Source organism: Nerophis ophidion, linkage group LG01 (genome assembly GCF_033978795.1).
Source record: "Nerophis ophidion isolate RoL-2023_Sa linkage group LG01, RoL_Noph_v1.0, whole genome shotgun sequence".
Classification (NCBI taxonomy): Eukaryota; Metazoa; Chordata; class Actinopteri; order Syngnathiformes; family Syngnathidae; genus Nerophis; species Nerophis ophidion.
In genome coordinates this window covers 43,661,834-43,678,190 of record NC_084611.1, presented here as the reverse complement: position 1 = coordinate 43,678,190, position 16,357 = coordinate 43,661,834, and the positions used below count along the sequence as shown (strand labels likewise).

The window sequence follows — 16,357 nt, the reverse complement described above, 5'->3', positions numbered from 1 at the left end:
AGCTGCCTCTATTTTTAAAATTGTATTTATTTACTAACAAGCTGGTCTCGCTTTGCTCGACATTTTTATTCCAAGAGAGACAAAACTCAAATAGAATTTGAAAATCCAAGAAAATATTTTAAAGACTTGGTCTTCACTTGTTTAAATAAATTCATTTATTTTTTTACTTTGCTTCTTATAACTTTCAGAAAGACAATTTTAGAGAAAAAATACAACCTTAAAAATTATATTAGGATTTTTAAACACATATACCTCTTTACCTTTTAAATTCCTTCCTCTTCTTTCCTAACAATTCAAATCAATGTTCAAGTAATTTTTATTTTATTTTATTGTAAAGAATAAAAAATAAATGTTAATTTAATTCTTAATTTTAGCTTCTGTTTTTTCGACGAAGAATATTTGAGAAATATTTCTTCAAACTTATTATGATTAAAATTTAAAATATTTGTCTTCGTTAAAAATATAGCTTGGTCCAATTTGTTATATATTCCAACAAAGTGCTGATTGTGTTTTAACCTATTTAAAACATGTAATCCAAATTCTAAAGTTAATCTTAATCAGGAAAAATTACTAATGATGTTCCATAAATTATTTTCTTTATTTTTTCAAAAAGATTCGAATTAGCTAGTTTTTCTCTTTTTTTTCGGTTGAATTTTGAATTTTAAAGAGTCGAAATATATTTATAAAAATATTTATCTGTTTCTATATATACCGTATATCCTTGAATTGTCGCCGGGGCGCTAATTGATTTAAAACCTCTTCTCACCCCTGCGCTTACCAAAGGCATGTGGTAAAAGTAAGCATGCGCTAATTAATTTAAAACCTCTTCTGACTCCTGCGCTTACCAAAGACATGCAGTAAAAATTTGAGTGTGATGAAAAGCACATTTAATTTATGTAACGCATGTGTCAAATACATACATACATTTGTGGAGACTATTAGGCTCTTACCTTTCTATTTACTCTTTGCTTGCTTCCTAGTCACGTGACCGCCACAGTCCAATCAGCTGTAGTTGTATGCCGGTAGAAGGAAGTGACTGGTATGCTCTTGCTCTATTTACTCTTTGGGAACTCTGTGCTCTCTCCCTCGTCACGTGACGAGGGAGAGAGCACCGAATTCCCACGCCACCAACTCCAACGTGCCCTGCCTGTCTGTCGGAACGTCGGCTCCACAGGTATATTAATAAAACATAGCTGCTTACTGTTCTTTTTAGCATACCGGTATTCAATAGCTTGGACCTTAAATCCTACGGAATAGCTCTTAATCTTCTTCCCTTAATGCGATTTCAAATTACCGGTATTGAAATCAGCCTCCTCCATTTTGAAAATGATGACAAGGGAAGTGTCACTTGTGACGTCACGAGTTTGACCCGACGGTAACACTAAGCATGCGCTAATTATTTTGTGAAGCGAGTTTGACCCGGCAGTAATTCAAGGCAGGCGCATACTATATGCCCTGCGGCAATTCAAGGAAATACGTTACTTATTGTGAGGAATCATTAAGATGATCAGTGTTTCCACAAAGATAAATATAATTAATTATTAATAATAACATAGAGTTAAAGGTAAATTGAGCAAATTGGCTATTTCTGGCAATTTATTTAAGTGTGCATCAAACTGGTAGCCCTTCGCATTAATCAGTACCCAAGAAGTAGCTCTTGGTTTCAAAAAGGTTGGTGACCCCTGCTCTAATGTATAATATAAATGGCCTAGGCACCTATAATGTACCATATAAATGGTCTGTTAGCTTTTAATGGTCTCGTTGCCTGTAATGTACTATACAAACAGTCAGTGCACCTGTAATGTACCATATACTGAACATGATCTGTGTGCCTCCATGTTCTATATAAACGGCCTGTGGGCCTCTACTGTACCATATAAAATGTATCTGGTACATTAGCTGTGTACCGACTATTTATATATATATAAATGACCTGTGCGCCTCTAATGTTCAATATTTATGACATCATATAAACGGCCTGCATGTGCACCTTTAATGTACAGTATCACATTTAATGTAACACATTTAAAACGGCCTATAAATGGTCCGTGCACCTGAATTGCACCATATTTAATACAGCATATACATGGTCTGTGCGTGTGTAATATATAGGGGTGTAAGGGTACACAACAATTTTGGTTCGGTATGTACCTCGGTTTAAATGTCACGGTTCGGTTCATTTTCGGTACAGTAAGAAAACAACAAAATATAAATTTTTGGGTTATTTATTTACCACATTTGTAAACAATGGCTTTATCCTTTTAACATTTGGAACAGTATAATAATTCTGCCCGCGTTAATCCACATTAAACTGCCCCGACTTGTTGCTCAGATGACATAAAAAGACAAAACCTTTTTTCCACATATAAAAAGTGCAACATTTAACAGTTTCAAGTCAACTCATCATGCTTAATTTATTACAGCATTTGGGAAGGCTGTAGTTGATTTTTATCAAGTAAACATGTGATAGCAGGGACCCTGTCATTCAAAACTAGGCTGCTACATTACTAATGATTCATGTAACTATAGCTGAAAAAATAGCACGATAGCAATAGGAGAGACTATTCATCCCTGAACACCATGGAGTTCATGGAGGCTTAATGATGCACTTACATTATTATATCACTAGCATACACACACGCACGCACACACACACACACCGCACAATGAGCTAACGTTACACTAAAAGTTAATTAGCCTTCACCTCAAGCCAGGACTGCAAGCGAGCTGAGCTGCAGTTTGTTTCTAGAACGTCATCTAGAACTTTGACTGGGAGGTGGTTATTATAATTTTGGGAGAGTCCGCTGCTCACCTGCTAAACACCTATCTGCTCCACGGTGAAGCGCTGACGACATGCGTTTTGAATACACACTGCTGATTGGCTGTTACCGCTATGGTTGTAACCAATCAGATGGTTGTGTGGGTGGGACAATGCTGGGTGCTGTGTAGGAGTCAGAGGCAGAACAGAGCGGAGCAGCTTGTTAAGACTTTAGCTTAGGCGCTTACTTCATATGTTCGTGTGGAAACTCGTTCGGTACACCTCCGAACCGAACAGGAACCCCCGTACCGAAACGGTTCAATACAAATACACGTACCGTTACACCCCTAGTAATATACCATATAAATGGCCTTTGCGCATGTAATGTATCATGTAAGTGGATGCATCATATTTAATGCACTCTATAAATGGTCTGTGTGCCTGTAATGTATCATCTAAATGGCCTGTACACTTCTAATGTATGTAATTTAATGTGCCCTTTAAATGGTGTGTGGACCTGTAATGTAGCATATTTGTTGTCTTTATAACAGTCTGCACCATGCCCAAACACAGCTGTACATGCTTCGTGTGGTCGTGCATTCATTTACCTCTTTGCCTTCTGCTCATGTTTGTTGTGCAAACCAAAGGGTGGCAAGTTTGCTTTTTTTTTTGGCACACAAAAAGTGTGACTAATTTAGTATGGGAATAAAAACAACTTTTCGGACACCTACAGTGAAGTGAAAAATGGCTGCCCATGTAATGGATAAACGAGTGTGGGACTCAACTTTTGGTTAAGTCCACACCACACGCTCGTTCCTCTCCCATGACAATGAATGTGCTGGTGTGCATTTTTCTTGAGTTGATATAACAAAGTGTGATTCTTCCAGGCATGCTTTCTCAGCGTTAACCCTTTCAGACAAACTACCTTCCACTAATTAGACGGCACCATTCTTGTGCTTTGTGTGTCCACAATTGACTAAAGTTGAGGTCTCCAACAGGGGTTTTGGAGTGCTTCTGCATGGTTGGTCATGGAATTATTGGTTGATGATGCTTTCTTACCCTATTTTCTGGACCGTAGGCATTAGGCGCACTGCCAATGAGCGGGTCTATTCAGGTCTATTTTCATATTTTGAGGGGGGCGTGGCCTGTGGGCCTGCCGCGAAAAGGGGTGTGTCAGGACCGGCTTCGAAGACAGCGACAAGTGCGTGGATGGCCCAGGTGGGCCCCTGTTAGCTAATTACCTTTATTAGGAGCAGCCGTGATGAAAGGAGTGGTGGTAGTTGGAGGTGCTGCTGGGAAACACTATGCTCAAAAGCAAAAGACTTTGCGCCATTGGATAAATATAAAACCGTTACATCCTGAATTCTGGTAGTCTGTGGTGGTCTGAAGAACCCACAAGAGGGCAACCTCTACATTATACAAAAGGCTCATTAATGGGGTCATATTATGTTTTTATTTTAAATGTAAAAGACTTCCTTGTGGTCTACATAACATGTAATGGTGGTTCTTTGCTCAAAATGTTGCATTGATGTTTTACACATTATCTTCTGACAGTCGCTTCAGGACGCGCCATTTTGTGGGCGGTCTCATTTACGTGGCTCACCTTGGACAGCGTCTTCTCCCCGTCATCTTAGTCGTAGCGGTGCAAGGACGGGTGTGGAAGAAGTGTCAAAAGATGGCGCTAACTGTTTTAATTACATTCAGACTTTACTTGAATCAATGACAGAGCAGCATCTCCTCATCCGTGGCTCACTAGTGCAACAACGATGCCCGAAATGTTTCCCATGAAAAACCGTCCAACCTGAACTCTCTAGTAACTAAAGTTCCTTGGGTGAATTTCGTAAACTCACTAGACCGGTAGTTTTTAGCGTTTCCATAGCAAGATATAAGTTAGAACTTTTTGCTACTTTATATTTAAAGTGGCAAGCTAATTGACTATAGAATCGTCACAGACTACAGTGGCTGATGTGCGCAAATTGTACGCTCGCCGCTACTTTTCTTACATTCTGGTTGGTTTGGCATAATATTGCGAAACAAAACGCCAGAGAATATGTCTGCTAATGGGTGCCATTTTGCGGTCCTTATACACACACCATAGTAATCTTTTTTTGCTGCTTGCGCTGTGGAAGGCGGCTGCATCTCCAGTAGCTCTGTAGTGGTACATCTTTTAGACCTATCTTTTATCTTATATTTTATCTTTAATTATAATTATTATTTATTATATCTTACAAACATATATTTGATCTTTTATCTTTTATCTTTTATCTTTTTTATGTTTTCCTTGAAGACAGTGAATCCCTGTATATATCCAATGGATACTTTTGGCAGTTTTAAAAGACCAGGAAGCAGCTTTCTTTCTTATTCGAGAGAGGAACTGCTCAGTCTGAAAATGATGGGGCGAAATGGTGTTCGACACTCCATTCCAGCGGAGCTAAGGAAGAATCCTCGGGGCTGCAAAGCGGGAGCTAAGCTAAAGGCTAAGCGTGAGGAAAATCGACGGCGCTACAAACCATCCATTCCTTCCGTCATCATGGGGAATGTGAACTCGCTGCCGAACAAGATCGATGAGCTTCATGGACTAAAAAAACAGCGTGCGTATCGAGAGCAGCCTGCTCATCTTCACGGAAACATGGCTAAACCACCTGGTACCGGATGCTAACGTGGACCTGCAGGGATTCACCACAGTGAGAGCTGACAGAGACACGAAAGCATGCGGGAAAAGAAAAGGTGGGGGGCTCATCGTATATGTTAACAACCGCTGGTGTAACCCAGGACACATCTCTGTGAAGAAAGTCTTGTGTTGCCCGGACCTGGAGCTACCAGCTGTTAGCCTTCGGCCATACTATCTGCCGAGGGAGTTCAGTCACGTGATCTCCCTCTGTGTTTACATTCCCCCGAGGGCAGATGCTGCCAATGCATGTGAGATGATCCACACCATCATATCAAGGCTACAGACAAAACATCCTGAGGCTTTCTGGGGACTTCAATCATGCTACTTTGGACTCAACGTTAGCTGCTTTTTACCAGGCTGTGGATTGTCCCACGAGAAACAACAGGACAATTGACCTACTGTATTCTAATGTCAGGGATGCATACAAGGTCACACCCCTACCCCCACTAGGGAAGTCTGACCACAATCTTGTTCATTTGCGGCCAAAATACACCCCCATGGTCCAAAGACAGCCTGTTAACACTTGCTGTGTGAGGAAGTGGTCCCCTGAATTGGAAGATGCCCTCAGAGACTGCTACAATACCACAGACTGGAATGTGCTGCTTTCACAAGGTGAGGACATTGATGGGCTGACTCACTGTCTCGCAGATTACCTTAACTTCTGCGTGGATGTGATCTGCCCTGCTAAGACTATTCGGTGCTACCCTAATAACAAACCCTGGGTAACACAAGAAGTTAAAGCTGTCCTCAACAAGAAGAAAGCTGCCTTCAGGAGTGGAGACAAGGAGGCAATGGGAGCAGCACAGCGTGAGGTGAAACGACGCATGAGGGGAGGCTAAGGACAGCTACAGGAAGAAGCTGGAGCAGAAGCTGCAGCAGAACAACATGAGGGAGGTCTGGGAAGGTGTGAAAACCATCACAGGCCACAAGACAAAGAGCAGAGCTGTTGTGGGGACAATAGAGAGGGCCAATGAGATTAATAATTTCTTTAACCGGTTTAACCAACCCGTGTCCTCTCCGTCCCCCACTCCCCATCACAGCCACCCCCTCTACTACTCCCCTCAACGCACCTCCCCCCCAGCCATGGCAGCACCCCCCTCCACCACCTCTACGCAGACATTAGTCATCTCTGCGGACCAGGTCAGAGGTCAACTGAGGAAGCTACAGCCAAGGAAAGCAGCAGGCCCAGACAAGCTGTGCCCCCGACTCCTGAAGACCTCTGCTGCAGAACTGGGTGAACCACTTCAAAGGATCTTCAACCTCAGCCTGCTGCTAGGAAGAGTGCCCACCCTCTGGAAGACGTCATGCATCGTTCCAGTTCCCAAAAAGAACTACCCCAGTGAGCTGAACGACTACAGACCAGTGGCGCTCACCTCTCATCTAATGAAGACATTGGAGCGGCTATTTCTCAGCCTCCTCAGACCACAGGTGCAACATGCCCAGGACAGCCTGCAGTTTGCGTACCAGGAAGGCGTTGGTGTGGAGGATGCTATCCTTTACCTGCTGCATCGAGCCCACTCACACCTGGATAAGGGAAATGGCACTGTGAGGATCCTGTTCCTGGACTTCTCGAGTGCCTTTAATACCATCCAGCCCCGCCTCCTTCAGCACAAGCTCTAAAAAATGCAAGTGGACCCCTGCCTGGTTGCCTGAATTTCGAACTACCTCACCGACAGGCCACAGTACGTCAGACTGAAGGACATCACATCTGACACTGTGATCAGCAGCACCGGAGCACCGCAGGGAACGGTGCTGGCCCCTCTTCTCTTCACCCTGTACACCGCTGACTTCTGCTACAACTCAGAGCTGTGTCACATCCAGAAGTACGCGGATGACACAGCCATCGTCGGGTGCATCAGGGACGGCAGAGAGGAGGAGTTTCGGAACCTGGTGAGGGACTTTGTTGTCTGGTGCCACACGAACCTCTTGCAGCTCAATCCGTCAAAGACCAAGGAGCTGGTCATTGACTTTGGGAGGTCGAGTCCACGGTCACAACCTATTGTGATCGAGGGAGTTGAGGTACAGACCGTGGACTCATTCAAGTACCTCAGGATTTGGGTGGACAATAAGCTGGACTGGACTGTTAACATGGACCACCAGTACAAGAAAGGACAGAGCAGGCTGTATTTCCTCAGGAGACTGCACTCCTTCAACATTTGTAGAAAACTCCTGTGGATGTACTACCAGTCTGTGGTTGCCAGTGTTCTGTTCTACATGGTAGTATGCTGGGGGGGCAGTACATCTAAGAAGGACAGCTCCAGACTTGAGAAACTGATCAGGCGGGCCGGTTCTACAATGGGAATGAAACTTGACTCACTGGTGACGGTGGCAGAGAAGAGGACTGTTGACAAACTAGTGAGCATCCTGGATGATGCCAGTCACCCTCTGCATAGCGTTATCAGTAGCCAGAGAAGCCTGTTCAGTGCTAGACTGCTTCATCCCAAGTGCAGGACTAATAGACTCAAGAACTCCTTTGTCCCATACGCCATTAGACTGTACAACTCCTCTCTGGGACGGGGGACGGGGGGTATTAGGATGACAGGGGATGCAAAACATTAACAGTGCAATACGTTTTCATAACATGGTCACTACTGCCTACTTTGACTTGTTATATTCTTATTTTACTGTTATATTGTTATTCCCATTGTTTTTATTCTTTTTGTAATATTTCTTTTTTTTGTTTCCTTTTAAACCCCCATTATTTACTTTTTACTTTTTTTTAAATTGATCTCAACTCTCTACACTGCTGCTGGAATTTTAATTTTCCTGAAGGAACTCTCCTGAAGGAATCAATAAAGTACTATCTATCTATCTAATACTTTTATCTCTGACTACGGTAGCTGTAATGGGCTTAATGTACTTAATGTAATGTACTTAATAATAAAAAAAGGTGAAATAACTGAAAACATGTTTTATATTCTAGTTTCTTCAAAATAGCCACCCTTAGCTCTGATTACTGCTTCGCACACTCTTGGCATTCTCTCCATGAGCTGCAAAACCATCATTCTAGCCTGATTTAGCCATTACTTTACCGCTTTTGAGGGGTGTTTGGGGTCATTGTCCTGTTGGAACACCCGACTGCGCCCAAGACCCAACCTCCGGGCTGATGATTTTAGCTTGTCCTGAAGAATTTGGAGGTAATCCTCCTTTTTCATTGTCCCATGTACTCTCTGTAAATCAGCAGTCCCATTGGTAGCAAAAAAGGCTCAGATTATAATACTACCACCACCTTGCTTGACGGTAGGTTTGGTGTTCCTGGGATTAAAGGCCTCACCTTTTCTCCTCCAAACACATTGCTGGGTATTGTGGCCGAACAGCTCCATTTTTGTTTCATCTGACATCACATGGACAAAGATAAGACCTTCTGGAGGAAAGTTCTGTGGTCAGATGAAACAAAAATGGAGCTGTTTGGCCACAATACCCAGCAATATGTTTATTTACCTGTCCCTCTACTCTAACAAGGAGGACCCACCCCAAACCCTGCTGAGCCAATCACAAGGCTCTGTTTAACTTCCCTGTAATAGGCCCGGCGCTCATTCTCAACTCGCAATTCATTTATGTTTACGTTTTTAAATAAGAAAAAGGGATGTTTTTTCTACATGACAAAAAGAAAACACTAGCAGAGTAGCAGCCAAGGTACCTTTAGGACAGGGGTCTCAAAACATGCGGCCCGCAGGCCAATTGCGGCCCACGAGACGTCATTTTGCAGCCCGCAACTTGACGTGAAAATTTAATGTTGGTGCGGCCCGCGCCTTTTACATAAATGGAGCTTTACAACGTCATACTTTTATACCCTCGATTTTTCCGGGAGACTACCAATGTCAGTGCCCCTCCTGGGATAATCATCCTCTCGAATTTCACCTTAACAGCAATAACTGCAATAGTAAGAGAGCACCGTGAAGGCACTGCCTTAAAAGTCCTCATCAACCCGTATGAACAGCCTGCCAGCCCAGCCACATGTTGTAGTCAGTATTCCAGGACGGAGTCAGCGACTGCAAGACATAGTTGATCAACAGCCATACAGGTCACACTGAGGGTGGCTGTATAAACAACTTTAACACTGTTTCAAATATGTGCCACACTGTGAACCCACTCCAAACAAGAATGACAAACACATTTTGGGAGAACATCCGCATCGTAACACAACATAAACACAACAGAACAAATACCCAGAATACCATGCAGCCCTAACTCTTCCGGGCTACAATATACACCCCGGCCCTCCCTAACCCTGCCCTCTATTGTAGCCCGGAAGAGTAAGGGATGCATTGGATTCTGGGTATTTGTTCTGTTGTGCTTTGGACGTTCTCCCAAAATGTGTTTGTCAATCTTGTTTAGTGTGGGTTCACAGTGTGGCGCATATTTGTAACAGTGATAAAGCTGTTTATACGGCCACCCTCAGTGTGACTTGTATGGCTGTTGATCAAATATGTCTTGCAGTCACTTCCGTGGGTTTTCAGAAGCCTCATACAATAAGTGACTGGGTCTGCATACTGTTTGAATGGTGGAAAAGTGAACGAGACAGCAGGTGGTAGAGGACGCTAAAGGCAGTGCCATCACAACACACGCCCTTTACTATTGCTGTCCGGGTGAAAACCGGGAGAATGATTGCCCCGGGAGATTGACGGGAGGGGCACTGTTTCCTGGAAAAATCACGAGAGTCAGCAAGTATTTTGCTAGGACGGGAAAGCCATTCAAGGAAGGTGAATTCATTAAAAAGTGCATGTTAGATTTTTTTAAAACATCCTTTCTTGCGGCCCAGCCTCACCCAGTTTCTGCATTCAGTGGCCCTCAGGTAAATTGAGTTTGAGACCCCTGCTTTAGGACCAGCTGGTTTAGTCATTGGAACACGCATACTGTACAGGGTTACAATCACATGCAGTTCTTGTTCACAGTTCACAATTATTTGTCCAAAAGGGATTTCAAACACAATCTTATACAAGATATGAAAGTAGGAAGTCTCCTCTCCACCCCTTCATCAGTCCTGGGGGGTCCTTGGCCTGGAACCTGTGGAAGACTCGCATACTCAAGTGTTTAGTTTCACAACACACACACAATGCAGAGTCATGTGCATTTGACACTTGAGTTGTCCTCATGCCCTGAGTCATAAAGTACTGTTTTGAACTTTGACCTGCTTCTGAGGCGGGCCACTCCCCCCACACACGCCTCAGCACACCAACTGTTGAACATTCAAAGGCAATACACTTCAACACCGCTCCTGAAAACATCTCAACTAAATAAATGTTATCACAAGTACAAACCCTGTTTCCATATGAGTTGGGAAATTGTGTTAGCTGTAAATATAAACGGAATACAATGATTTGCAAATCCTTTTCAACCCATATTCAGTTGAATATGCTACAAAGACAACATATTTGATGTTCAAACTGATGAACATTTTTTTTGTGCAAATAATCATTAACTTTAGAATTTGATGCCAGCAACACGTGACAAAGAAGTTGGGAAAGGTGGCAATACATACTGATAAAGTTGAGGAATGCTCATCAAACACTTATTAGGAACATCCCACAGGTGTGCAGGCTAATGGGAACAGGTGGGTACCATGATTGGGTATAAAAACAGCTTCCATGAAATGTTAAATAATTCACAAACAAGGATGGGTTGAGGGTCACCACTTTGTAAGCAAATTGGCAAACAGTTTTAGAACAACATTTCTCAACAAGCTATTGCAAAGAATTTAGGGATTTTACCATCTACGGTCCACAAAATCATCAAACGGTTCAGAGAATCTGGAAAAATCACTGCACCTAAGTGATGATATTACGGACCTTTGATCCCTCAGGCGGTACTGAATCAAAAACCGACATCAGTGTTTAAAGGATATCACCACATGGGCTCAGTAACACTTTTTAAAACCACTGTCAGTAACTACAGTTGGTCGCTACATCTGTAAGTGCAAGTTAAAACTCTACTATGCAAAGCAAAAGCCATTTATCAACAACACCCAGGAACGCCGCCGGCTTCGCTGGGCCCAAGCTCATCTAAGATGGACTGATGCAAAGCGGAAAAGTGTTCTGTGGTCTGACGAGTCCATATTTCAAATTATATTTGGAAACTGTGGACGTGGTGTTCTCCGGAACAAAGAGGAAAATAACCATCCGGATTGTTATAGGCGCAAAGTTCAAAAGCCAGCATCTGTGATGGTATGGGGGTGTATTAATGCCCAAGGCATGGGTAACTTACACATCTGTGAAGGCCCCATTAATGCTGAATGGTCCATACAGGTTTTGGAGCAACATATGTTGTCATCCAAGCAACGTTATCATGGACGCCCCTGCTTATTTCAGCAAAACAATGCGAAGCTATGTGTTACAACAGCATGGCTTCATAGTAAAAGAGTGTGGGTACTTTCCTGGCTCACCTGCAGTCCAGACATGTCTCCCATCGAAAATGTGTGGCGCATTATGAAGCGTAAAATACGACAACAAGACCCCGGACTGTTGAACAATTTCCCATCTACATTGGCACGTGTTGCACCCATTAAATTCTAAGTAATAAGTATTTGCAAAAAAAAAATAACGTTTATGAGTTTGAACATCAAATATGTTGCCTTTGTAGCGCATTCAACTGAATATGGGTTGAAAAGGATTTGCAAATCATTGTATTCTGTTTATATTTACATCGAACACAATTTCCCAACTCATATGGAAACAGGCTTTGTACCTCTCTACTGTGGCTGTAGGCAACCTCCTGATGTAGTGTTTTGTTTTTTTGGATGGCAGCAGCTAGTTTAGAGGTATCATAAGGGATCCATGTCCAGCAGCTTTAATTAGCTCTGTATTTATTGATGAATGGAACCTCACCTGACCTTTGAGGCTCACATAAAACTGTGCAAGACCTCCTACTACCAACATTGCAAAACTCCGCCCCTCACTCGCTCTCTCTGATGCTGAGAGACTCGTCCACGCCTTTGTCTCCTTCAGGCCAGACTACCGCAATTCACTTCTTGTGGGGATCCCCAGCAAGAAGATCCAGAAGCTGCAGTACTCACAGAATCGTGCTGCTGGGATCCTGATGAGAGTGCGGAAATACGACCACATCACAACGCTTCTCAAGTCCCTTCACTGGCTTCCTGTTCCACTCAGGATTGAATACAAAGTCTCCCTGTTAACCCACCAGTGCCTCCATGGAAATGCCCCCCCTCTACCTCAAAGAACTGCTCACCCCCATATCCTCCACACGACACCTCCACTCCGGACAGGCTAACCTCTACCAACCTCCGAGGACAAAGCTATGAACAATGGGAGACCAGGATTTTTGGTCCGCTGCTCCCAGTCTGTGGAACGCTCTCCCCTGACCACCTGAGGGCACCACAGACTGTGCATGCTTTTTAAAAAAAGCTTAAAACCCCTTTTTTTTAAAGCAACTTTTTTTTTTAAGATATATGCGTGCTACTTCTAGCTATTAGACTGTTCTAGATTTTATTTTTATTTATTTGTATTATCCGCCACGTAGACACATAACTGCGTTTTTATTTTTTATTTTTATAATTATCTGTAAACGGCACAAGCTTTGCTGGGCATTCAGTGCCCACCCCAAAGCGCCAAAAATGGTGGAATGTCTATTAGCGATTTTACATGGTGATTCACTAGCGGTAGAAAATGGATGGGTGAATTTCAACACCTCTAAATTTGGTATTGAAAACTTAAACGAAGAAGAACGTTACAATTCAACAGCTGGTGTGTCATAATAATAATTCTTACAGTACAAACATTTTGTAGGGGGAAACGTTAACCATTCAGCTTCCTGGAAAAAGCTACTTCCCAGTTAGACAACATCTGTGATGGGGTGGCAACTTGTCCGGGTTGTACCCCGCCTTCCGCCTGAATGCAGCTGAGATAGCTGTCAGCTTTCACAATATTATGTTAAACCCACTCGACGTCCATTGCATCCGGTCTCCCCTAGAGGGTCCTTTTCAAGGTTTCTCATAGTCATTCACGTTGACGTCCCACTGGGTTGTGAGTTTTTCCTTGCCCTTATGTGGGCTTTGAACAGAGGATGTTGTTGTGGCTTGTGCAGCCCTTTGAGACACTTGTGATTTAGGGCTATATAAATAAACATTGATTGATGATTGATTGATTGAGATAGGCTCCAGCAGCCCCCGTTACCCCAAAAGGGACAAGCGGTAGAAAAATGGATTGATGGATCTTTTTATTTTTTTAATACACTGTAGCACTTTTTAGCACCGTTTGCTCAATGTAAAGTGCTTTTTACAAATAAAATATATTATTATTATTATTATGATGATGATGATGTGAAACCCATAGAGTGCAGGTACTATGACTACAACTACAATGAGCTATTAATGCTAGGTAGCTAGCAGGAAGGAGATTCATACGGTTCTTGTCGTCACGCTTTGCCTGACAGATGAAACGTTACAAATAAGGAGGAGGGTGTGCTATTAAAGTGCAGGTACTGTGACTACAACTACAATGAGCTATTAATGCTTGGTAGCTAGCAGGAAGGGGATACATACGGTTCTTGTCGTCACACTTTGCCTGACACATGAAACGTGACAAATAAGGAGGAGGGTGTGCTATTGACTTTAGCCGTCAGATGACAACTTCGATCACAGCGTCAGTTGCTCTGATTAACCCCCACTCTTCCTCTCACGCGAGATCCACCCAGGATTGGAGCTATATGAATGCCTTCCCTGCTGTGCAGAGTCATATAAATTTAATTAAATATATATTTTCACCTTTTCTGCGTACACATTCAGTGTTGGCGTGACCGACCGACGTCAAGTGGACTCTGCGATTGTTTCTGCACGTTTATTTATAATAAATAAACTATTCAGTGTCCCAAAGCTAAATGTCTCACTACAGCCCGCGCTTCTTCTTTACACCGCCGTCTTAATCATCACATTTTGTGGCGTTTCCCCTCCCTGAGCGGCGGCTCTCTTTCTGTGTCCAGCCACCTGTTGTGAGTGGAGGGACGCGGGCAAGGAGGATTAACTGTTCTGTGTTGTTGTTGCTGCAGTTCACACATTCCAGCGAGCCCGTTCGGGCCCGACTGCGCAGACAAACAACGCGGAGGCCTCCTTAAAATCCTCGCCATCTGCAAAACCCCCCGAATGTATTTCTGTACTGCCATTCAGTCGTGTTCCGGGAGGGAAATAATGTTGTTCTGACTGCACTGCACTTCCCCCTGTTGCCCAAGTTATGTAACCACCATCATCGGTGGTCACTTAAACGAGTATGACCATCCTGGTAGGGGTGTATCCCTTTTGTGGAGGATGCCTGTGCGTGGCTTAGACTGGTGCACAGACAGTCACCACACTATCCTTGACAGAATTGGGTCAGGGTCCAGTGGCATGGAGTCCAAGACGACTGGGGACCCTTTTCTGCTGAAGCCTTCTTCCGCCATCGGGGCCGTTGTGGTAGTTCTTAGATCTACCGTCTTCCGCCGGCTCCGTTGTTGAGGTCTTCACCGTATCCCTGGCTAGGGGGCAGTCAGGTACTAGGCCTTTGCCAAGGGCCACCTGGGGTAACAGTAGTAAAGTGGTTCACCTCCTAGTGCCCCAAGACCCCATAGAGGAGCCTCCACTGCCGGATGCCCAGGACAAGCACAACATTAAAAGGCAGTTTTTTAAAAGCAGCTTCCTATTTTTACATCAAAAATTGTTACTGATTAGCCAGAACAATTAGGGATGCTGAAGAAAAAAAAATCGCAATTCTTATTCATTCAGATTCTAATTTGACTTGTATTTTTTTTTTTTTTTAGTGGACATATTTTTTAGGAAGCATTTTTAAAAATATGTTTTTAGACTATTTCCACACTTACTCACTTTTTGTTTTTGGAAAATGTTTTATTGTCATTTTAAGAGAAAATAATATATTGTGAAAGTAAGTTTGAACCAAGGACGGATTATTCTGAAATAAATTGAATTGTGAGTTGTTGTAAGATACACATTCCTAATAATAATTCATGCTTCCAATATTAATAAAGACAGTAAAATGAGCACTTAAACATTTAAATACATAGGTAACATATTACATCTCATGATAAGATGTTAACCTTATGTGTTAACTATATTTTAAAATCAAATATTGACCAGATACAACTAATATAGATACAATAACTCATGCTTAACACACACACACACACACACACACACACACACACACACACACACACACACACACACACACACACACACACACACACACACACACACACACACACACACACACAGCAGGCCTAGACAGGAGGAGGACAGAGTTTAGGTACACAGAACATCAGTGGGTCAAATGTGCGATAAAATGAGAGCAGACAGTGTTGACAAACAATGTTGCAACCTTGTGTGGGAACCGTGGGTGCAGAAACACAAAAGGAGAAATTACTACCCCGGTTTGGATTTTATGAGCCCTCAAAGAACCATTGCGCTCTGCTGTTGTCACAACATTTTTTATTTTATTTATTTTTATATTTTTTATATAGCGCTACTTTATAACGCATGAAGAGGTAGATAGACGTGGACGACTCGTGCTTCAAATGGGTGCAGTAATGAACAAAAAACAAATGCACAGAGGTTGCCTACAGCCACAGCTATTAATGCCAATAATTTCAGCTTTCAATAGACCGTAAAATGTAAAGTTGTGGATCTTTGGTCACCCAATTAATTTTATCTGATTCCTGGGGTGACGAATCGATTCAGAAACAATTTTGGATTCGTTTAGTATAATAATAATAATAATAATAATAATTACACTTTTTCAAAACAGGCTAGTAAAACTTATTCTGGTTGCATGGAGATGGTCTAAAATGTCTGTTTAAATATTATTTTAATAAAACTTTTAAGATTTTTGAAAACTAACTGATTTAGAATCGGAACGAATCAGAAACACATTTCGGGTGTGAATTGACTCCTGGGGTGACTATTCGATTCAGAAACAATTTTAGATTCA

At 42.7% G+C, this 16,357-nt stretch overlaps 1 protein-coding gene across 4 annotated transcripts in view; it reads left to right on the top strand.

The window, feature by feature from the left end:
* LOC133555080 (metal transporter CNNM4-like) overlaps window positions 1-16,357 on the top strand; it is a 131,707-nt gene that overhangs the window by 71,974 nt on the left and 43,376 nt on the right. The gene's annotated exons all lie outside the window — the stretch shown is intronic.